The 24,949-nt window shown below is 42.8% G+C and overlaps 1 protein-coding gene across 1 annotated transcript in view; it reads left to right on the top strand.

The window, feature by feature from the left end:
* The window catches only part of LOC140723797 (uncharacterized), a 136,324-nt gene that overhangs the window by 89,811 nt on the left and 21,564 nt on the right, over positions 1 to 24,949 (top strand). The window lies entirely within an intron of this gene.

Genomic DNA, 24,949 nt, shown 5'->3' on the forward strand with positions numbered 1-24,949 from the left:
TGTTCAATCTTTCTTTCGAACCCAACTCCTCCAAACCTGGCAAAATCCTTGTGAATTTTCTCTGAACTCTCTGAACTTCTTTTACAGCTTTCCTGTAGGCAGGTGACCAAAACTGCACAGAATTCTCCAAATTAGGCCTCACCAATGTCTTCTACAAGTCAACATAACATCCATCTATTGTCAGTATATGGTTCATGAAGGCCAATGAACTAAAATCTTTCCTTCCGTCACTATCTAACTGTGATACCACTTTCAGTGAATTAAGAACTTGTATTCTCAGGTCCCTTTCTTCCACAACACTCCTAAATGCCTGACCAGTCACTGTGAAAGACCTCCCTTGGTAGGTCATACCAAAGTGCAACAACTCACACTGGTCTGCATTAAATTCCATTTTCCATTTTTCAAACCATTCTCCCAGTGGGTCCAGATCGCACTGCAAGCCATGATAGTCTTCCTCACTGTCCACTACACCACCAGTCTTGGTGTCACCCACAAATTTGCTGATCCAGTTAACCACACTAACATCCAGATTACTGATATAGATGACAAACAACAACAGATCCAGCACTGATCCCTGTGGCAACCACTAGTCACAGGCTTCCAGTCAGAGAGGCAACCATCTGCTACCACGCTCTGGCTTCTCCCAAAGACAGTGTCTCATCCGATTTACTGTCTCATCTTGAATGCTGAGTGACTGAACCTTCTTGACCAAACTCCCTTATGAGACTTTGTCAAGTGCCTTGCTAAAGTACATGTAGACAACATCCACTGCCTTGCCTTCATCCACTTCCCTGATAACTTCCTGGAGAGACTCTATAAGATTGGCGAGAGCCATGCTGTCTATCCTTTATCAGTCCACACCTATCCAAATACTTACAGTATATATCGGGTTCCTGCACACACATTCCAATAACTTTCCCAGTACTGATGTCAAGCCCACAAACATATAATTTCCTAGTTCATTTTTACAGCCTTTCTAGAACAGCAGAACAACGTTGTCTGTCCTCCAATCCTCCAGTACCTCACCTGTCACTAAGGATGATTTAAATATCTGTGCTAAGGCTCCAATAATTTCTGCACTTGTCTTCTGCAGGGTCCTAGTGAACAACTTGTCAGGCCCTGGGGATTGATCCACATTAATTTGCCTCAAGACAGTAAACCCCTCCACCTCTGTAATCCATTACACTCCCCAATGCCATTAGGCTTTACAATTCAACCGCCAGGGCTTGAGAACTTTTCAAAAGCTATTATTAATGCTTTTTGAGAGAGTGATTTAGATGCATATCATATTTTTACTGAGTTAAGTATTGTATGTAATTAGTTTTGCTACAACAAGTGTATGGGACATTGGAAAAAAAAATGTTGAATTTCCCCATGGGGATGAATAAAGTATCTATCTATCTATCTGTACAGGGTCCATGAAGTTGATGTGGCTTTGCCTCACTTCTACAGACTCTGTGTTCATCTCTTGAGTAAATACGGATGCAAAAAAAATCTCCACAATCTATGTTATCCCTTCATATGGATTACCATTCTGATCTTCCAGAGAATTATTTTTTTCCCTTGCAATCTTTTTGCTCTTAACATGTCTGCAGAATCCCTGAGGATTCTCCTTCACCTTGTCTGCTGGGGCAACCTCATGCCTTCTTTTATTTCTTTCATAAGTGTTCACTTGAATTTCCTGTATTTCATAAGTACCTCATTTGTTCCTATCTGCCTGTACCTGGTATGCACCTCTTTTTTATTGATCTGGGAGAGGAAAGCCAAAGGGGTGATAGATCTGCATGATGGGAGGTTGGGGTAAGGAGGGTTAAACTAAAGTTGCAGGGGGAATGGGAGCCTGAATAACAGAACAGAGAGTGGAGAGGTTGTGGAGACAGATGTTGTTCAGGCCTCAGACAAAGGCAGGAATGAAAAAGTTGAGCATGGTGCAGTGAATATGCTGAGCCCTGTATATTTCAATACAAAGTGCAGTGTAGGAAAGGTGGATGCATTCAGGACATGGATCAACACCTGGAATCAACACTAGGATCTGGCAACTGTGGATTGGGACAGGCTGCTTTATGGCAAAGGTGTGCTTGGTAAATGGGAGGCCTTCAAAGCAAAATTTTGAAAGTAGTAAGCGGGTATGTCAGAATAAAATGTAAAGATAGAAACTGTAGGGAAACTTGGATTGCCAGAGATATTGAGACCATGGTAAAGCACAAAATGGAATTGCATAACAGGGATAGGCAGTCAGTTTCTTATGGATATCAGAAATGCAAGAGAACACATAAGAAATCAATCAGGATGGCTAAAAGATGGCATGAGGTCACTGTCACAGAAAAGGTGAAGGATAATCCTCAGGGATTCTAGTGATAGATTAAGAGCAAAAGGATTGCAAGGCACAAAGTTGGTCCTCTGGAAGACCAGAATGTTAATCCACGTGTGGAAACAAAGCAGATGGTGGAGATCTTAAATATTTTTCCATCTCTATTTACTCAGGAGATGGACAAAGGGTCTATGGGAGTGTGGAAAAGCGGCATTAACCATTTCAACCCTGGGGAAAAAAAAAACACTCCTCTGGCCACTCACACGCTCAATACCCCTCATCATTTTATACACCAAAAAATGTCTCTAAATATAAACAATTATACATTGCACAATGTACTTTCCACGATTCAGTACATTTACACGGACAGGTGTGTAAAAAGGGCCCAACAAATATCGGGGACAAACTGGCCTAATTCACCAGAACCACAAACTGTTCCTGCTGCTACCATCCAGGAAACGGTATCACAGCAAAAGGACCCACAGGCCTCGGGACATCATCTTCCACCAGGCCATCAGACTGAATAATTCATGCTGATACAGTGGCATTTCTATGTTATATTGACTGTCCTATGTGGAAACTATCTATTATAAATTACTATAAATTACACATTGCACATTCAGATGATGTAAGGTAAATATATCTACTCCTCATGTTTATGAAATATGTATTTAATAAAGTCAATTCAATTCACCCTCTCCACTATCTGTTCTGTCATTCTGGCTCCCATTCCCCCTACAACTTATTTTAACCACATCACCCCCTCCCCTGCTCACTACCACTAGCAAGCCTTACCACTAGGATATTCGTCCCCTCTTGTTCTGTTCCAAGATGTGCACAGTGAATTTTATATAGAGAGGTTTTCATTTTAACATCTAGCAAATCACTCTCAATAGGAACTTTGATCTCCTCTGGGTTTGATCGAGTTCATCTGCACTCTCACACAACCTATGTAGCAGGCCTGTAACAGAAATGGAGAATTTTCTCACCAAAGCTTTTTCACATTGCCCATATGTGGTTTTCTTGCTAAATTACACTTTAAAAAGTCAGATTTCCAAATATTACTCCACTTCTTCCCACTTGCAAATTCTCCAGCAACTTTTGCATCACCCAAATGCAAACAGGCATCACTAGTTTCTGTATTCTACATAAATATTCCCCTTGAACCCTCCCCCAATGACTGACGGTGGTGAACTCAGTGAATGCAATGCCAATGAATATGAAGGGAAGTGCGGCAGTTCTCTGTCTCACTGGAGTCTGGCACATTTGTGATGCGAAAGCTACTTTTTGCCCAGGGCAAAGGTGTTTGATATCATTACGTACCCAGAGAGAATGGGTCAAAACATGCCCTCACCGGTAGAAAAGTCCAGAGCAAGAGGAGGTAGAGGAAGCAACACACACAAAATACTGGAGGAGCTCAGCAGGCCAGGCAGCATCTATGGAAAATAGTACTAATGCCGATTTTCTCAACTGCTGATGTAAAACATTTTGTTCCCTTTCTCCGAGTTCCTAATCCTTGCATTTAGATAGCTGGAGCTCAGCTCTGTCTGAGAGATCCATCGGTTCCCATTCCCTCATCAGCCGGAAGCACCCCGGGCCCCGTGTACGGATAGTGGGGCTGAGAGAGAGGGAAGAGGGCAGGACTGTCCCGGGATTGCTGGCCACGGTGTCCGAAATTCAAAGGAATTATCCCGAAGTCGGTGTTTAAGATAAAAACACAGAGAATCGCTCTTACCTGCAACCGACATTTTGAAAATCTTCTGTGTACTGCGCGCATGCGTGATACCTGGGGACGTCCTCAGCCTGACGTATGCGCATTTCATCGGCGCTTCAGCGCCGGCGAAATTCTTAACGCATGGCCCTATGGGTAATCACGGTGCCATTAAACATTTCTGCAAGCATCGGTTCAATGTCCATACCTCATTTTTTAAAATCATGTGTATAGAAAAATCTGCAGCTGTTTTAACGCAGAAAGCGGCTCCCATAAGCAATATACTCGATATCAACGTGTATCTAATGCCAAAGTAAAATGCAGATATAAAACACAGGAGATTCTGCAGTTACTGGAAATACAGAGACGCACACATACAAAACGCTGGAGGAACTCTGCAAATCAGAGAGCAACTAAACAGCGGAGTACACAGGCTAAGCATGCTGAAGGGGCTCTGCCTAAACGTTTTCTATTTATTCCTCTCCAAAATTTCTGCCTGATCTGTTTATTTCCACCTGTGTTTTGCAGAAATTAACCACCTTTTTTCGATCAACCAGTTTCCAAATGCTTTTAATCTTTCACTTTTGACCACATCCTGCTGGTCTACACAGGTTGGTATCGAAGCAATGCTCCTCAGACAGGATGAAGAGATCACTACTCCCCAATGCCATTCGGCTTTACAATTCAACCGCCAGGAGTAAGATATGTTAAAGTGCGGGGATTAGGACTGAGCTTCAGTTACCATTCAATGTATTTAAATAGTTAAGTATTGTATGTAATTAGCTTTGCTACAATAAGTGTATGGGACATTGGAAAAAATGTTGAATTTCCCCATGTGGATGAATAAAGTATCTATCTATCTATCTTATTCGTCCTCCTGCTCTGAACCCCATCTCTCTCTGGAACCCCTGACTCAGGCTGGCAAATCTTCGGTTTCTGACACTGCACCATCGAAGATTCACTCGCTAGTCTGCTGTCAGACTTTAGAGGTGCATTGTATTGCGAGACCGCAGGTTCGTTTACTGTGAGTGTCGCTTTAAGTGCCTGAGTGAGGCGGGGCTGTGACGTCAGACACAAGCTGCGGCAGCCTGAGGGAGCGGGAGCGGGAGCGGGAGAGTGAGCGGGAGACAAGCTGTTGGAACTTCAGCGTGTGACTGCTGTAAGCTGCAACTCTTCCATGCCCAAAAGGTTGGGTTGATCTGATCATCGGCACGCAGTGCACAACGGATGTGTGACTGTCACTTCGTATCATCCATATGTGTGGATTTGCTGGAGTATCCTGTGATATCACTTTTGTTGGCCCTTACCTGGAATCGGGGTGTTCTGTGGTAACCACTTGAAGACGATATTCCTGTGACTGTCACCTGGTGATATTTCTAAGTGGATTTCGGAACTAATCGACGGATAAGATCTTCGGCGACTGTTATTTCGTTTACCCAGCGTGGAATGTGTGTGGAATTCTTCGTAATTGCCTTCTCTCTACTTGTTCGTGTGGATTTACAAATCTCTCCTCTCACTCACTTATTCCGTGGATTACTGAACTTTTCCACTTTACCATCTGAAGACTTTAAGCATTGTTTCCCAAGCTTGATAGTTTGGGAGCTATATATACGCATAATACTGTTAACTTCTGTTTATTTCCTTTAATCTTTTATATTTGGAGTAGATACTGTTACGTACCCCGTGACGGGTCAAAGAACCAGCAGAAATAGAAAACACCCTGGAGTCTGGTATTGCTATAAACTAATGCTATTTATTAGTAACTACGCGATACAGCAATATTAATGCAGATATATCAAACAGGTTAGCAATGATTATGTGTGTGTGTGTGTGTATGTGTGTGTGTGTGTGTGTGTGTGTGTGTGTGTGTGTGTGTGCGTGCGTGCGTGCCTGCGTGTGTGAGTGTGTGTGTGTGTGTGTGTGTGTGTGTGTGTGCGTGCGTGTGTGTGTGTGTGTGTGTGTGTGTGTGTCTGTGTGGAAATAGGAAAGCCAAGCTTCTTCACGCCTCGGGGTGAATGGATGCCGTCTTACGGTGATGAGTGAAGTTCAGTTCAGTTCGTGGGATTGAGTCGAGTAGTGATGGAGAGAGAGAGAGGGAGAGTTTTGAGTCTTCAGGTAAGCTGACGCCGTCGATAGTCCCGTCGTCCTCTGAAATCCTTTGGAAGTAACCGACTGTGACCACTACAAACGGGACCGTTCTTCTGTGGTGGAGTTATTAACCCAGGCGAGGGATGGGCACACGAATAACTCCCCACCGGTCACAGCCTTTTCACACTGCGAGAGCCACTGATCGATGCTCCTGATCGATCTTCCAAAACCCATCTTTTTCTGTGGACACAACAAAGCTCATTCAGTGTCCAAAACCATGTGTCTGGAGGTCTATCAGCGGACCTCCTACTTATCTCACCGTGGTGAGCCCCAGCTGTCTATCAAACAGTTCCTCCCTTCTCTCTCTGTAAGAACACAGAAGCTGACAGTGTCCTTGTAAAAGTGTAAACAAGCTTGCAGAGAAACCATATCTCTCTCTCTCTCTCTCTCTCTCTCTCGCTCTCTCTCTCTCTCTCTCTCTCTCTCTCTCTCTCTCTCTCTCTGTCACTCACTCTCTCTCTCTCTCTCTCTCTCTCTCTCGCTCTCTCTCTCTCTCTCTCTCTCTCTCTCTCTCTCTCTCTCTCTCTCTCTCTCTCTCCCTCTCTCCAACAAGGTGTTCGGTGTTGAACAACAACTCCCTCTCTCTCTTCAAAAACACACTTCAAATGGGTAATTCAGGACCCCGTTACAATACGAATGAAGATAGTGGTTTTAACATCGAAACCAGACTCCGTTAGTGATCTATTGCTGCTGGTCCGTAACAATTGCAACAACCCAGCTGTCTGAGGCACAGTCCTTTATAATTGGTGAAAATGACCCAAAACGTTGAAAAGAGCAGGGAAGAAGGAGTTTAACCAAATTCGTCCAGAGCCCTGAAGAACGTCACAACCACAGAGAGCTCATCGTCTTATTCAGCCTGGAGAAAATCATGCAGGAAATTCATGCAGGTGTATAAGATGATGAGAGGCATTGGTCGTGTGGATAGTCAGAGGCTTTTTCCCAGGGCTGAAACGGCTAACACGAGGGGGAATAGGTTTAAGCTGCTTGGAAGTAGGCACAGAGGAGATGTCAGAGCTAAGATTTTATAAGCAAAGAGTGGTGTGTGTGTGGAATGCACCGCCAGCGACGGTGGTAGAGGCGGATACAATAGGGTCTTTTAAGAGACTCTTAGATAGGTACATGGAGCTTAGGAAAATAGGTGGGTATGCGGTAGGGTAATTCTAAGCAGTTTCTAGAGTAAGTTACATGGTCGGTACAACATTGTGGGCCAAAGCATCGGTAATATGTTGTAGATTTCTGTGATTCTATGAAATTCAAGAGAAATCTCCTATCCGACGGAGTGCTGACTAGTTGCAACCTGTCATCTCAGGGAGGGGGAGAGGGGAACGGCAGGGGTAGATTTTCATATACTGATATGGAACAGAAACATGGGCAGGAACCAGCTGGGCCGAGCGGCCTCTCAAGCGAGACACGGGATTTGATACAAACTGATTTATCTTTCACAGATCCACAATATTAAACACCAGTCCAGTTTAAGGCTAACATCAGCAGAACAGACTCCTCCAATGCTCAGTGACCAGGGTTCAGTCCTGGGTGTGATGAGCAGCCGCAAGAACTGCAGAATCTGACAGTAACAGTCCCTCATGAACCTGCAGCTGCCTTCAGTCACCGTGATGGTTAAACATTTAACACGGAGCTGATTTGAACTTCCTCCCTGATGTGAAGTTGCTGGTGTTGCAGCAGCTGGGATGATTGAGTAAAACTCTTTGCTCACTCCGGACAGAAATGTGGCCTCTATTTATTGTGAACTCACCGGAGCATCACAAGGTGGGTTAACTGAATGAGTCTCTTCACACACACGGAGCAGGTGAACGGCCGCTTCCCAGTGCGAAGCTGTTGGTGTATCTGCGATGGCCGACTGAATCCCTTCCAAAATGAGAGCCAGTGAATAAAGTCCCACTGCTAGAACGTCAGGGCGATGTATCCAATCAGGTCACGGACATGGACACGTGCTCGGGCTCTCCCTGTAGCGAGTGGGGCGCTGTCTTCTCCAACATCTCCGCCTCCACATGAAAGGATCGGCGGCATTCAAGCGCTGGTGAACTGACAGATACAGCGGAACTAACGTGCTGTTGTGTTTGTGATTCCCATACACAAATCCTTTGACTTTCCTACACTGCTAAACGTTTACAAAGCAAGTCAGTGGGTGAAGGACAACAATTCAACTGAAATAATTTCAGTCGCCATGGTGCCTTCTGATTAAAACACTGTAACATCTCAAAACAATTTAGAGGAACAAGATTTCATCTTCTAACTGGCCGCAGTTCCGGCATCAGGCACAATATCAAACTCTCTGCTTCCCTCTCTGTGTCAAAATGGATCATTCCTCCCAAGTCTGTGACTTGGCTCAGTTTGTCTGTCTCCTTCGCATTCTGAGCATGCGCCACACACCTACTGAGATCACATTTTATTTACACGGCTGTGACTAGAGACTTTCTGATTATTATGTCCCTCCCGGCATTTGACGGTGGTAAACTCAGAGTCAACAATGGTATTGAAGCTCAGGAGTAGGTGATTAGGCTTTTCCGTTGGAGATCGATAAACTGCCGGTGGTGTGTGTCTGGATGAGTGGGTTGTTTTCAGACTGGAAGGAGGTAGCGTTTGGAGTACCCCAGAGATCAGTCCCTGACCACAGTTGTTCACAGTTTAATGTCCTGGCGGAGGCAGCGAGATGTGAGATGTCCCAGTCTGCTGGTGACGCAGAAAGAGTGGAGTTGGGGGAGGGGAGGCTATTCACATGCAATTTCGTGGCTTTGCAATCAGTACATAGTGCACTGTGGGGCTGCAGTGGCGGGCTCCAATCTGCTAATTGGATTTGCTGACGGCACTACATTAATCGACCGAATCCCAAATAACGAGGCAGCCTGCAGAGAAGAAGTCATTACCCCGACACAGTGGTGTCAAGAAAACAACCTCTCCCTCATTGTGATAAAGACAAAGGAGCTGGTTGTGGATTACAGGAGGAATGGAGACAGGGACCAAATTCAACATTTCCAAGTCTGTTATTCACACAAATGCACATTTTAATATTGATCATGACACAATGTATTTTAAATATCGTCAATGACATAAAACATATTTACAGATTGTTACTGATAGAGAATCGTATAAATTGTGTTTCGTGTGTTATCTAAATGTACTTACCTGTGATGCTGCCACAAGTCAGTGTTTCTCTGTCCCTGTACCTTCCCGTACTTGTGCACTTGGCAATAAATTCAACAGGACCTGAGAAATCTCACTGAGATTTGATTAGTGATGATCATCTTGGCAGCTCGGTAGGTCGAAAGTATGAGACAGTACACTGTTAAATGCAAAACCCTGAACAGTGTCGATGATCAGAGGGATCTTAGACTCCAAGTTCATCGCTTCCTGAAAGAGACTGCACAGATTGATCGGGTGGTTAAGAATGCAAATGGCATGGTTGTCTTTATTAGTTGAAGCATTGAGTTCAAAAGTCGGGAAGATGTGTTGCGGCTGTTCCGAGCCTGCGGTCGTACTGTGACTGTTTCTTTAAGAGCGCCGGCGTGAGGAGGCGGGACTATGACGTCAGTCACAGGCTGACAGCGCTGACTGTCGACTGAACCATAAGAGAGAGAGCGATCTGCAGACAGGCAGTCGGCCAGTCTAAAGTGAGAGAGAGAGAGAGACTGGAAAAGCTGATAGCTTCAGTTAGTCGCAGCTGAGGCTTGGAACTCTCCGCTGCCCACAAGAGTGGGTTAATCATCGGTACACGGAACCACAACGAATGTGTGTGGCTGTCACTTCGCATAATCCACAGGAGTGGATTTTGGAGTATCTTGTGTTAACCCTTGCCTGGGTATGTTGTGTGGTAACCCCTGGAAGACGGTATTCCTGTGACAGGTCACTTTCGCTGAGAACTCGTATCTGGACGGATTCAACGGATAAGAACTTCGTCGACGGTTATTTTGATGTAACGGCTGTTTTTCTACATTTCACCCTGGATTACAAATATCTCTCTCCCATCATTTATTCCGTGGAGTACTGAACTTTCCTACTTTACCATCTCAAGACTCTGAGCTTTGTTCCCTCAGGCTCGATAGTCTGGGAATTACATTTACACATATATACACTTAACACTGCTATCTTTCCTTTATTTCGTTAAGTTACTATATTATAAATAGATACTAATAAAGAGAGTGGTTTTAACATCAAAACCAGACTCCAGTGTGAACTCTATTGCTGCTGGTTCGTTTCTAAAACGTTACAGTTCGTAACACAGTTTTATAAAACTAGTTAGACCACATCTGGAGTGTTTCATACAGTTCTGGTCGCCCCCATTCTCGGAAGGATGTCGGGGCTTTGGAGAGGTCGCAGAAGAGGTTTACCAGGACACTGCCTGGATTAGAGAGCATGAACTGTAACGAGAGGCTGGACAAACTTGTGTTGTTTCCTCTGGAGCTGCGCAGGCTGGGGTGAGACTGGATGGACGTTTATAAGATTACGAGAGGAATAGATAGAGTGGACAGACGATATATTTTTCCTGGGGGTTGAAATGTCTAATACATTTAAGGCGAGAGGAGATGTGAGCGGCAAGTTTGTTTCTTTCCACAGAGTGGTGGGTAGCTGGTTCTCTATCTGGGGATGCGAGACCAAAGCGGTCAGCTGATCCCGTTTCCTGTTCACGTTTTTCTGCAGATCTGCAGCATCTGCGGGTCACTGCTCTACGTGTCCGTGTAGCTTCACCTTTCCCCGTTCAGACAAGGCAGTGAGATCCGAATCAGTCACGTCCTCTCATTGTGGTGGACAATATGTTTTTTTCTGCAATATTTTCAGCATGTTTCATTTCACTGTTTTTATCTGCTGAAGTGCAGCCGATATTTCTGGGTGTCTGACCCATTTATGTGAGAATTTAGCCTTTTCTATTTCTCTGACCTTCTCATAAATGTGTACAGTTCAGTTAAGCTTCACTCCACAATTACCAAAGCAACAACCCGGTCAGTCAAATAGTCTACACAATTAAAATAGTTTATTACATTTAAAAAAATATTTTTGTTCTATTTATATAATTTCACTACTTAAAATGTATATTCTTATTTTAAGTCACAATTGTGAAAATCTATTGTTATGAATTAGGTTCTACTGCTGTCGCAGGGACAACGAATTTCATGACATATGCCGGTGCTATTAAAACTGATTCTGATATTGATATGGGAGACCCACCACCGGTCACCTGATCCCAGTTACCGCAGATCGTAATGCGAGATTGAAGTCTTTTCCATAGATTTGCTTTCCACAGAAATGACAACAGTTCAGTTTCCTTCTCCGTTTTCCAGAGCAGAAGCTCAGTCTGTCTAATATTTCCACGTAATTAAAATGGGAAATTTGTTTATTCTCATAACGTACTGAGCTACAGTGAAAATCTTCCCTGACGTAACATCCACACAGATCGACACATTACAACGGTACATTGAGCTGATATACGACAGAACAATAACTGTAACAAAGCATTATGGCTGCAGAGAAAGTGCAGTGCAGATAGACATATGGTGCACGGTCACGTCGAGTTACATTGTGAGGCCGAGTCCATTTTATCATTCATTTGGCTTATAACCACAGACAGGAAACCGCCCTTGAACTTGTCATTACTAAGAACTGCAGGTCTTCTTTTTTTCTCACTTCCTCGTGGCACTAGACAGGGATGTCCCTAAAGCCCTTTATTTTTTAAACTTGTATTTGAGCCTTTAGCTATAACACTACGTGAAGCTAAAAATATTCTTGCCTTGTGCAGGAAGGCACAGAGTCGACTGTACTTCCTTAGAAGGTTGGTGTCATTCAATGTCTGCAGTGAGATGCTGAAGATGTTCTATAGGTCAGTTGTTGAGAGCGCCCTCTTCTTTGTGGTGGCGTGTTGGGGAGGAAGCATTAAGAAGAAGGACGCCTCACGTCTTAATAATCTGGTAAGGAAGGCGGGCTCTGTCGTGGGCAAAGTACTGGAGAGTTTAACATCGGTAGCTGAGCGAAGGGCGCTGAGTAGGCTACGGTCAATTATGGAAAACCCTGAACATCCTCTACATAGCACCATCCAGAGACAGAGAAGCAGTTTCAGCGACAGGTTACTATCGATGCAATGCTCCTCAGACAGGATGAAGAGGTCAATACTCCCCAATGCCATTAGGCTCTACAATTCAACTGCCAGGACTTAAGAACTTTTTTTTTAAAGCTATTATTAATGCTTTTGAGTTAGTGATTTAGATGCATATCATATTATTACTGAGTTAAGTACTGTATGGAATTAGTTTTTGCTACAACAAGTGTATGGGACATTGGAAAAAATGTTGAATTTCCCCATGGGGATGAATAAAGTATCTATCTATCTATCTATCTATCTATCTATCTATCTATCTATCTATCTATCTATCTATCTATCTATCTATCTATCTATCTATCTATCTATCTATATATCTATCTAACTGTACTCCCAGATACTTGTAGGTCTTAACCTGCTCCACACATTCTCCATTAATGATCACTGGCTCCATATGAGGCCTAGATCTCTTAAAGTCCACCACCATCTCCTTAGTCTTGGTGATATTGAGACGCAGGTAGTTTGAGTAGTCAGGTGTCAATATGTCAGGTGAAACATTTTTTACAACAATGTTTACCTAAGTTTCCATATTTACAAGAATCTGATTTGTTGGATACCATTTTGAAATTGAATCCCTTAGTGTAAGTTTCCATTAGCAGAATTTATAATTTATTTTTGTTACAAAAAGAGAACCTATCACTAAAGATTAAACAAGATTGGGAGAGAGAACTTAATATGACCTTTGTTAATGAAGTTTGTCTTCGAGTTTCGAAAAAAACGTAAATTCTTCTTCTGTATGTGTCAACCATTGTTTATTTCAATTTAGACAATAGACAATAGACAATAGGTGCAGAAGTAGACCATTCGGCCCTTCGAGCCTGCACCGCCATTTTGAGATCATGGCTGATCAATTCCTTATCAATACCCGGTTCCTGCCTTGTCCCCATATTCCTTGATTCCCCTATCCATAAGATACCTATCTAGCTCCTTCTTGAAAGCATCCAGAGAATTGGCCTCCGCTACCTTCCGAGGCAGTGCACTCCAGACCCCCACAACTCTCTGGGAGAAGAAGTTTTTCCTTAACTCTGTCCTAAATGACCTACCCCTTATTCACAAACCATGCCCTCTGGTACTGGACTCTCCCAGCATCTGGAACATATTTCCTGCCTCTATCTTGTCCATCCCTTAATAATCTTATATGTTTCAATAAGATCCCCTCTCAATCTCCTTAATTCCAGCATGTACAAGCCCAGTCTCTCTAACATCTCTGCGTAAGACACTCCAGACATCCCAGGAATTAACCTTGTGAATCTACGCTGCACTTCCTCTACAGCCAGGATGTCCTTCCTTAACCCTGGAGACCAAAACTGTACACAATACTCCAGGTGTGGTCTCACCAGGGCTCTGTACAAATGCAAGAGGATTTCCTTGCTCTTGTACTCAATTCCCTTTGCAATAAAGGCCAACATTCCATTAGCATTCTCCACTGCCTGCTGCACTTGCTCATTCATCTTCAGTGACTGATGAACAGGGACTCCGAGATCTCTTGGTATTACTCCCTTACCCAACTCTATACCGTTCACATAATAATCTGCCTTCCTGTTCTTACTTCCAAAGTGGATAATCTCACAGTTATTCACATTAAACGCCATCTGCCAAGTATCTGCCCACACACCCAGCCTATCCAAGTCACCCTGAATTATCCTAACATTCTCATCACATGTCACACTACCACCCAGCTTAGTATCATCAGCAAATTTGCTGATGTTATTCTCATGCCTTCATCCAAATCATTCATAAAATTGTTCACCGTTATTATTTAACAAAGGTTAGACTATCTAAAATATTACCTAGTATAGACAAATGCTGTGATAGATGTAAAACTGAAGTAGCTACTTTGTCAAAATGTTCTGTTCATGGTCTTCATTAAAATTGTTTTGGAAATCTTTATTTTCTGCAATTTCTAAAGCTCTGAAAGTTAATTTACAACCTAATAGATTGACTGTTCTGTTTGGAATAGTTCCATATCGTATTCAGGGTATTTCATCTTCAGATCAACATGCTAATTGCATTTGATACACTACTGACAAGGAGGGTTATTTTCTTAAAATGGAAAGATATTTCTTCCTCTACATTAACTGAATGGTTATCTCAAGTGATGTTATGTCTTAGTTTGGAAAAAAAAAAGGATGTAGAACATTTTGATCCTCGATTCGATTTTGAGAGAAGATGGGGTTCTTTTGCCAAATATTATCATTTAATTTGAATTATGCTATATGGTTTCCTTCCGGGTTGTTGATTCCTATTGGTTTTTTCCCTCTTTTTTGTAATTAGTGGGGTTTTTTCCTAATTAGATGGGGTTCTTTATTTCCTTCTTTTTTTTCATTTTTATATGTTACGATCAGTTTTTTCAGCTTTATTAATTGTATACATATTAATCTATTGAAGTTTTGTATCATTTTATAGCTGTAGAAGATTTTGTACAAATAAGAACGATTCTAAAAATGAAAAACGAAAATAATAAAACAAACACTGTGACAAAGCATTATGGCTGCCGAGAAAGTGCAGTGCAGAGAGACATATGGTGCAGGGTCACGTCGAGTTATATTGTGAGGAAGAGTCCATTTTATCATTCATTTGGCTTCTAACCACAGACAGGAAGCCGTCCTTGAGCCGGGTGGTTCGCGCTTTAAGGCTTTTGTATCTCTTCCCCGATGGGAGAGCGGGTTTGCAGCGAGAATGTCCAGGTTGTGAGGATGTTTGAGTACATGGCCTGCTTTTCCGAAGCAGGGGAAGTGTAGGAAGAGTCCATGGAGGGGAGACTTGTTTCTCTGATGTTCTTATGCAGTTCCTTGCAGTCATGGGCAGAGCAGTAGCCATACGAAGGCGTGAAGTATCTACAAGAAGCTCAGAGACCTCGGCCTTCACTCTGCCTTGTGTAGCTGGATCCTGGACTTCCTGTCAGATCGCCGGCAGGTGGTAAGAGTGGGCTCCCTCACTTCTGTCTCTCTGATCCTCAGCACACATACACCACAGGGTTGTCTGTTTAGTCCCCTCCTTTACTCTCTGTATTCCCATGACGTGTCGCCACCCACAGCTCCAATCTGCTAATTAATTTTACTGACGACACTACACTGACTGGCCTGATCTCAAATAATAACGAGGCAGCCGACAGAGAAGAAGTCATCACCCCGACATAGTGGTGTCAAGAAAACAACCTCTCCCTCATTGTGACAAAAACACAGGAGCTGGTTGTGGATTACAGGAGGAATGGAGACAGGGACCAAATTCAACATTTCCAAGTCTGTTATTGACACAAAATGCACATTTTAATGTTGATCATGACACAATGTATTTTATATATTGTTAATGACATAAAACATATTTACAGATCGTTACTGACTGAGAATCGTATAATTTGTGTTCCGTGTGTTATCTGAATGTACTTGCCTGTGATGCTGCCACAAGTCAGTGTTTCTCTGTACCTGTACCTTCCCGTACTTGTGCACTTGGCAATAAATTCAACAGGACCTGAGAAATCTCACTGAGATTTGATTAGTGATGATCATCTTGGCAGCTCGGTAGGTCGAATGTATGAGACAGTACACTGTTAAATGCAAAACCCTGAACAGTGTCGATGATCAGAGGGATCTTAGCCTCCAGGTTCATCGCTCCCTGAAAGAGACTGCACAGATTGATTAGGTGGTTAAGAAGGCAAATGGCATGGTTGTCTTTATTAGTTGAAGCATTGAGTTCAAAAGTCGGGAAGTTGTGTTGCGGCTGTTCCGAGCCTGCGGTCGTACTGTGACTGTTTCTTTAAGAGCGCCGGCGTGAGGAGGCGGGACTATGACGTCAGTCACAGGCTGACAGCGCTGACTGTCGACTGAACCATAAGAGAGAGAGAGAGAGAGAGAGAGAGAGAGAGAGAGTGATCTGCAGACAGGCAGTCGGCCAGGATAAAGAGAGAGGGACTGGAAAAGCTGATCGCTTCAGTTACTCGCAGCTGAGGCTTGGAAATCTCCTCTGCCCACAAGAGTGGGTTGATCATCGGGACACCGAACCACAACGAATGTGTGTGGCTGTCAGTATAATTCATAGGACTGGATTTTGGAATATCTTGTGTTAACCCTTGCCTGGGTATGTTGTGTGGTACCCCCGGAAGACGGTATTCCTGTGACAGGTCACTTTCGCTGAGAACTCGTATGTGGACGGATTCAGCGGATAAGAACTTCGACGGCGATTATTTTGAAGTAACGGCCTTTTCTCTACGTTTCACCCTGGATTACAAATATCTCTCTACCATCACTTATTCCGTGTATTACTGAACTTTCCTACTTTATCATGTCAGGACTCGTAAGCTTTGTTCCCTCAGGTTCGATAGTCTGGGAGTTATATTTACACATATATACACTTAACGCTGTTAACTTCCCTTTATTTCGTTAAGTTACTATATTATATGTAGATACTAATAAAGAGAGTGGTTTTAACATCAAAACCAGACTCCAGTGTGAACTCTATTGCTGCTGGTTCGTTTCTAAAACGTTTCAGCTCGTAACACAGTTTTATAAAACTAGTTAGACCACATCTGGAGTGTTTCATACAGTTCTGGTCGCCCCCATTCTCGGAAGGATGTCGGGGCTTTGGAGAGGGCGCAGAAGAGGTTTACCAGGACACTGCCTGGATTAGAGGGCATGAGCTATAACGAGAGGTTGGATAAACTTGTGTTGTTTTCTCCAGAGCGGCGCAGGCTGGGGTGAGACTGGATGGACGTTTATAAGATTACGAGAGGAATAGTTAGAGTGGACAGACGATATATTTTTCCTGGGGGTTGAAATGTCATATACATTTAAGGTGAGAGGAGATGTGAGCGGCAAGTTTGCTTCTTTCCACAGAGTAGTGGGTAACTGGAGTCACTGTCTGGGGTGGGGGTGGGGGCGGGCACCAATCCTGTCACGTGATCCCGTTTCCTGTTCACGTTTTTCCGCAGATCTACAGCATCTGCGGGTCACTGTTGTGCGTGTACGTGTAGCTTCATCTTTCCCCGTTCAGACAAGGCAGTGAGATCCATATCTGTCACGTCCTGTCGTTGTGGTGGACAATATGTTTCTCCTGCAATATTTTCAGCATGTTTCATTCCACTGTTTTTACCTGTTGAAGTGCAGCCGATGTTTCTGGGAGTCTGACCCATTTATGTGAGAATTTAGCCTTTTCTATTTCTCTGAGCTTCTCATAAAAGTGTACAGTTTAGTTAAGCTTCACTCCACAATTTCCAAGGCAACAATCAGTTCAAATAGTCCACACAAATAAAATAGTTTATTACATTTTTTAATTTTTATTTTTGTACAATTTATATAATTTAACTATTTAATATGTATATTCTTATTTCAAATCGCAATTGTTAAAATCTATTGTTCTGAATTAGGTTCTACTGCTACCGCAAAGACAACGAATTTCATGACATATGCCGGTGCTATTAAAGCTGATTCTGATATTGATATGGGAGACCCACCATCGGTCACCTGATCCCAGTTCCCGCAGATCGGAAAGCGAGATTGAAGCCTTTTCTATTTATGTGCATTCCACAGAAATGACAACAGTTCAGTTTCCTTCTGAGGTTCCAGAGCAGAAGCCGAGTCTGTCTAATATTTCCACACAATTAAAATGGGGAATTTGTTTATTCTTATCACGTGCTGAGATACAGTGAAAATCTTGCCTGACGTACCATCCACACAGATCGAAACATTACGACAGTACATTGAGCTGATATACGACCAAACAATAACTGTAACAAAGCATTATGGCTGCAGAGAAAGTGCAGTGCAGATAGACATATGGTGCATGGTCACGTCGAGTTACATTGTGAGGTCGAGTCCATTCATTTGGCTTGTAACTGTAGACAGGAAGCCGCCCTTGAGCTTGTCATTACTAAGAACTGCCGGTCTTCTTTTTTTCTCACTTTCTCGTGGCACTAGACAGGGATGTCCATGAAGCCCTTTATTATTTAATCTTGTATTGGAGCCCTCAGCTATAACACTACGTGAAGCTAAAAATATTCTTGGTATCTCTGTGAATGGGACCATACATAAGATTTCTCTTTATGTAGATGGTCTTTTGCTTTTTATTTCAAATCTTGAGGAATCAATTCCTAATCTTTTGGAAGCACTTAAAGATTTTGGGTGAATTTTCAGGATATAAACTTAACTTGAATAAAAGTGAATTGTTTCCATTAAATGTCCATGTTAGTATATATAATGATATTCCTTTTAGAATTGTTAATACATTTAGATATTTAGGTATTGTAATTACTAAAAAATATAAAGATCTCTATAAAGCGAATGTCGTTCCTTTAATCGACTCCATGAAACAACTATTTTCTAGATGTAATCCACTTACTCTTTCTTTAATAGGTCGTATTCATGCTAACTGATGATTGTACCTAATTTTTTATATATTTTCTAAAATATACCTATCTTTTTCTTTCTTTTTACAATATTTTTATTCAGAAAAAAAAGATTTACAGAGTGCAACACATAGATACATCTCAACATAACTTGTGTACATTCATATATTGCAATAAAATTGATCAAAATGTTATAGCATAACACATAAAGGTATACCACTCTGTAATCAAAAATTTAAAGATAGCTCATACATCATGAATGAAATTTTTTACATATGAAAAAGTCAACCCCCTACCAACTACCAAAGGAAAAAAGTTGATGGATGACAAACCTTATTGAATTTTTTGAAGTAGTTACGAGGAATGTTGACGAGGGTAAGGCAGTGGATGTAGTCTATATGGACTTCAGCAAGGCCTTTGACAAAGTTCCACATGGAAGGTTAGTTAAGAAGGTTCAGTCGTTAGGTATTAGTGCTGGAGTAATAAAATGGATTCAACAGTGGCTAGATGGGAGATGCCAGAGAGTAGTGGTGGATAATTGTTTATCGGGATGGAGGCCGGTGACTAGCGGGGTGCCTCAGGGATCTGTTTTGGGCCCAATGTTGTTTGTAATATACATAAATGATCTGGATGATGGGGTGGTAAATTGGATTAGTAAGTATGCTGATGATACTAAGGTAGGAGGTGTTGTGGATAATGAGGTGGGTTTTCAAAGCTTGCAGGGAGATTTATGCCGGTTAGAAGAATGGGCTGAACGTTGGCAGATGGAGTTTAATGCTGAGAAGTGTGAGGTTCTACATTTTGGCAGGAATAATCCAAATAGAACATACAGGGTAAATGGTAGGGCATTGAGGAATGCAGTGGAACAGAGAGATCTAGGAATAACAGTGCATAGTTCCCTGAAGGTGGAGTCTCATGTAGATAGGGTGGTGAAGAAGGCTTTTGGAACGCTGGCCTTTATAAATCAGAGCATTGAGTACAGAAGTTGGGATGTAATGTTAAAATTGTACAAGGCATTGGTAAGGCCAAATTTGGAATATTGTGTACAGTTCTGGTCACCGAATTATAGGAAAGATATCAATAAATTAGAGAGAGTGCAGAGACGATTTACTAGGATGTTACCAGGGTTTCAGCACTTAAGTTACAGAGAAAGGTTGAACAAGTTAGGTCTCTATTCATTGGAGCGTAGAAGGTTGAGGGGGGATTTGATCGAGGTATTTAAAATGTTGAGAGGGATAGATAGAGTTGACGTGAATAGGCTGTTTCCATTGAGAGTAGGGGAGATTCAAACGAGAGGACATGATTTGAGAGTTAGGGGGCAAAAGTTTAAGGGAAACACGAGGGGGTATTTCTTTACTCAGAGAGTGATAGCTGTGTGGAATGAGCTTCCTGTAGAAGTAGTAGAGGCCAGATCAGTTGTGTCATTTAAGGTAAAATTGGATAGGTATATGGATAGGAAAGGAGTGGAGGGTTATGGGCTGAGTGCGGGTAGGTGGGACTAGGTGAGATTAAGAGTTCGGCACGGACTAGGAGGGCCGGAATGGCCTGTTTCCGTGCTGTGATTGTTATATGTTATATGTTATATGTTATGACAATGGATAATTAGAAAAAAAAGATATTCACTTAAGAGAAGATAAAAATATACACAAAATTCTGTGCACTGTTAAACTTTATAAATTGGACAAGTAATTTAGGAAAGGTCCCCAAATATCATAAAAAGATTGTTTCGAATTTAAGACTAAGCAGCGGATCTTTTCTAAATTTAAATACGACATAATATCACGTAGCCATTGACGATGTGCAGGAGGGGTAGACTCCTTCCATTTAAGCAAGATTGCTCTCCTTGCTAAAGGAGAAGGGAAAACGGAAATTCTTCTTCTATATGTGCCAACCATTGTTTAATTCAATTTAAAATTGTTCACCGTTATTATTTAACAAAGGAGAGACGATCTAAAATATTTCCTAGTATAGACAAATGCTGTGATATATATAAAACTGAAGTAGCTACTTTGTCACATATGTTCTGGCATGTTCATCATTAAAATCGCTTTGGAAATCTTTATTTTCAACAAGTTCTAAAGCTCTGAAAATGAATTTACAACCTAATAGATTGACTGTTCTATTTGGAATAGCTCCACATCATATTCAGGGTATTTCATCTTCAGATCTACCTGTAATTGCATTTGTTACGCTACTGACAAGAAGGGCTATTTTATTAAAATGGAAAGATATTTCTTCCCCAACATTAATTGAATGGTTTTCTCAAGGAATGTTATGTCTCAGTTTGGAAAAAAAATAGAAGTAGAACTTTTGATCCTCGATTCGATTTTGAGAGAAGATGGGGTTCTTTGCCAAATATTATCATTTAATTTGAATTATGCTATATGGTTTCCTTCCAATTTTATTTTTTTATAAATATGAAATGGCGGTTGATGATTCTATTTTTATATTTAGATGATGGTTAAACGTATTGTTCCGGGGGGTTGATTCCTAATGAGTTTTTTTCCCTTTTTTGTAGTTAGTGGGTTTCCCCCCTAGTTAGATGGGGTTCTTTTTTTCCTTCTTTTTCCTATATATATTTTCCATTTTTATATTTTACGATTAGTTTTTTCTTCAGCTTTATTAATTTTATACATATTAATCTATTGAAGTCTGGTTTCATTCTATAGCTGTAGAAGATTATGTACTAGTAAAAAAGATTCTAAAAATGGAAAATGAAAATGACGAAACAACAATGTAACAAAGCATTATAGCTGCAGAGATAGTGCAGTGCAGATAGACATATGGTGCAGGGTCACGTCGAGTTACATTGTGAGGTCGAGTCCATTTTATCATTCATTTGGCTTCGAACCACAGACAGGAAACCGTCCTTGAGCCGGGTGGTTCGCGCTTTAAGGCTTTTGTATCTCTTCCCCGATGGGGGAGCGGGTTTGCAGCGAGAATGTCCAGGTTGTGAGGGTCTTTGAGTACTTGGCCTGCTTTTCCGAGGGAGGGGAAGTGTAGGGAGAGTCCATGGAGGGGAGGCTTGTTTCTCTGATGTTCTCTGCTCTCCAAAGTTCTCTGCAGTTCCTTGCACTCATGGGCAGAGCAGTAGCCATACGAAGGCGTGAAGTATCGACAAAAAGCTCAGAGACCTCGGCCTTCACCCTGCTTTGTGTAGCTGGATCCTGGACTTCCTGTCAGATCGCCGGCAGGTGCTAAGTGTGGGCTCGCTCATCTCTCTCTCTCTGTCTGACCCCCAGCACACATACCCCACAGGGTGGTCTTCTTGCCCCTTGCTTTCCTCTGTGCACCCATGACTTGTGTCGCCACCCACAGCTCCAATCTGCTAATTAAATTTGCAGACGACACTACACTGACTGGCCTAATCTCAAATAATAACGAGGCAGCGTATAGAGAAGAAGTCATCACCCCGACACAGTGGTGTCAAGAAAACAACCTCTCCCTCATTGTGACAAAAACACAGGAGCTGGTTGTGGATTACAGGAGGAATGGAGACAGGGACCAAATTCAACATTTCCAAGTCTGTTATTGACACAAAATGCACATTTTAATATTTGTCATGACACAATGTATTTTATATATCGTTAATGACTTAAAACATATTTACAGATTGTTACTGACAGAGAATCGTACAATTTGTTTTCCGTGTGTTATCTGAATGTACTTGCCTGTGATGCTGCCACAAGTCAGTGTTTCTCTGTCCCTGTACCTTCCCGTACTTGTGCACTTGGCAATAAATTCAACAGGACCTGAGAAATCTCAGTGAGATTTGATTAGTGATGATCATCTTGGCAGCTCGGTAGGTGGAATGTATGAGACAGTACACTGTTAAATGCAAAACCCTGAACAGTGTCGATGATCAGAGGGATCTTAGACTCCCTGAGAGAGACTGCACAGATTGATCGGGTGGTTAAGAAGGCAAATTACATGGTTGTCTTTATTAGAATTTAGACTCCAAGGCGGCGGGACTATGACGTCAGTCACAGGCTGACAGCGCTCACTGTGGACTGAACCATAAGAGAGAGAGAGACTGGAAAAGCTGATAGCTTCAGTTAGTCGCAGCTGAGGCTTGGAACTCTCCTATGCCAACAAGAGTGGGTTGATCATCGGTACACGGACCCACAACGAACGTGTGTGGCTGACACTTCGTATAATCCATAGGAGTGCGTTTTGGAATATCTTGTATTAACCCTTGCCTGGGTATGTTGTGTGGCAACCCCCGGAAGACGGTATTCCTGTGACAGGTTACTTTCGCTGATAACTTGTATGTGGACGGATTCAACAGATAAGAACTTCCTCGGCGGTTATTTTGTTGTAACTGCCTTTTCTCTACGTTTCACCCTGGATCACAAATATCTCTCTCCCATCATTTATTCCGTGGATTACTGAACTTTCCTACTTTACCATCTCAAGACTCTAAGCTTTGTTTCCTCATGCTCGATAGTTTGGGAATTATATTTACACATATATACACCTAACACTGTCAACTTTCCTTTATTTCATTAAGTTACTATAAGTAGATACTAATAAAGAGAATGGTTTTAACAAGAAAACCAGACTCCACTGTGAACTCTATTGCTGCTGGTTCGTTTCGAAAACGTTACAGTTCGTAACACAGTTTTATAAAACTAGTTAGACCACATCTGGAGTGTTTCATACAGTTCTGGTCGCCTACATTCTCGGAAGGATGTCGGGACTTTGGACAGGGCGGGCAAGTGGTTTATCAGGATACTGCCTGGATTAGAGGGCATGAGCTATAACGAGAGGCTGGACAAACTTGTGTTGTTTTCTCCAGAGCGGCGCAGGCTGGGGTGAGACTGGATGGACGTTTATAAGATGAGGAGAGGAATAGATGAGAGTGGACAGACGATATATTTTTCCTGGGCGTTGAAATGTCTAATACATTTAAGGTGAGAGGAGATGTGAGCGGCAAGTTTGCTTCTTTCCTCAGACTAATGAGTAGCCGGAGTCTCTGCCTGGGGGGGGGGGGGGGGGGGGGGGGGAGGGAGGTCAATCAATCCTGACACGTGATCCCGTTTGCCCCTCCCATTTAACCGCAGATGGGCAGCATCTGCGCGTCTGTTTCCGAGGCCCTGCCTCCCGATGATGTAACAATCTCTTCGCGCATGCTCACTGTCTCCGGGTGGACGGTGTTTTCCTCTCCGTTCAGAGCTGAAGTGGGTCGGCTGTGTGTTCAGGAAAGACTTTCGTCTCTTCCGTCGGGATCACTGACTGCGGGCCGAAGATATCACTTTCCCATCGGTGAGTATTGAGACCGATCCCGAGCGGGGAGATCCGACGTTGGCCGTGAGCCCCGAACTGAGGGCCAGGAATTCATTTGTTTCCCAACTATCTGGGCTCGTCAGAAATGTGTCGACTTCACTTAATCTGCTTTGAACGATCCAAACCAGGAGCCCAGGCTGTCTGTTTCCACAGAATTGAAATAGAAGTCCCGCCGTCAGGTCACGTGAGGCTGTGTGCCGCAGATTCGCCCCGCCCTCCGCTTTGTGACGCCAGATCACGTGGTGTGATTTTGGCCGCTGAGTCCCATTAACTTCCCCGAACTCGCCTCGTTTCCTGAGGCTTCTCGCATTTGTTCTGGAGCTTTATGGCTGTTGTGTCTTCTTCCGGAGTGGGGTGGGTGAGAAAGGAGAATGTCCCAGGTTGTGGGGATCTTTGATTTCACTGCCTGCTTTACCGACGGACTGGGAAGTCCAGGGGGAGAATGGTTCGAGCCTCAGCTCCCCGCAGTAGAGCTGAGCCATACATTACTCCTGCACGTTTATAGTCCAGCGACGGCGGTCGGTCCAGTATAGACAAGACAAGATCTGTATCCTAGGATCTGTAATACAAATTTTCTGAAATGGTCCTGTTTTCACCTGGAAATGGAGTGATAGTATAACAGTAAAGGAAGCACAACTTTTCCCAGTAAATTATCCTGGAACCAATTTGTCTGTTATTCCTGGAAATGTGTCCGGTGCAGTTGTTGCTAATGAGGTTCACATGAATAATCTCAGGAATGATCGGATTTATATATGAGGAGCATTTGATGGCTCTGGACCTGTGCTCAATGGAGTTCAGAGGGACAGTGGGGGTGGTGTGGGGATGTATGGTTAAGTAAACCTACCGAATGCTGAAAAGCCTGGATACAGTGGACATGGAGAGGATGTTTTCATTAGACGGAGAGTCTGTGATCTGACAGCACGGTCTCAAAATAAACTTGCTTCCCTTTAAAACTGAGATGAGAAAAAAAATTTGGCCAAAAGATGTCTGATATGTGGAATTTGTTGCTGCAGAATTTGTTTGAGGCTGCCATTTGGGTCTATTTGT

The sequence above is a fragment of the Hemitrygon akajei genome, unplaced genomic scaffold (genome assembly GCF_048418815.1).
Source record: "Hemitrygon akajei unplaced genomic scaffold, sHemAka1.3 Scf000136, whole genome shotgun sequence".
NCBI classification, from domain to species: domain Eukaryota; kingdom Metazoa; phylum Chordata; class Chondrichthyes; order Myliobatiformes; family Dasyatidae; genus Hemitrygon; species Hemitrygon akajei.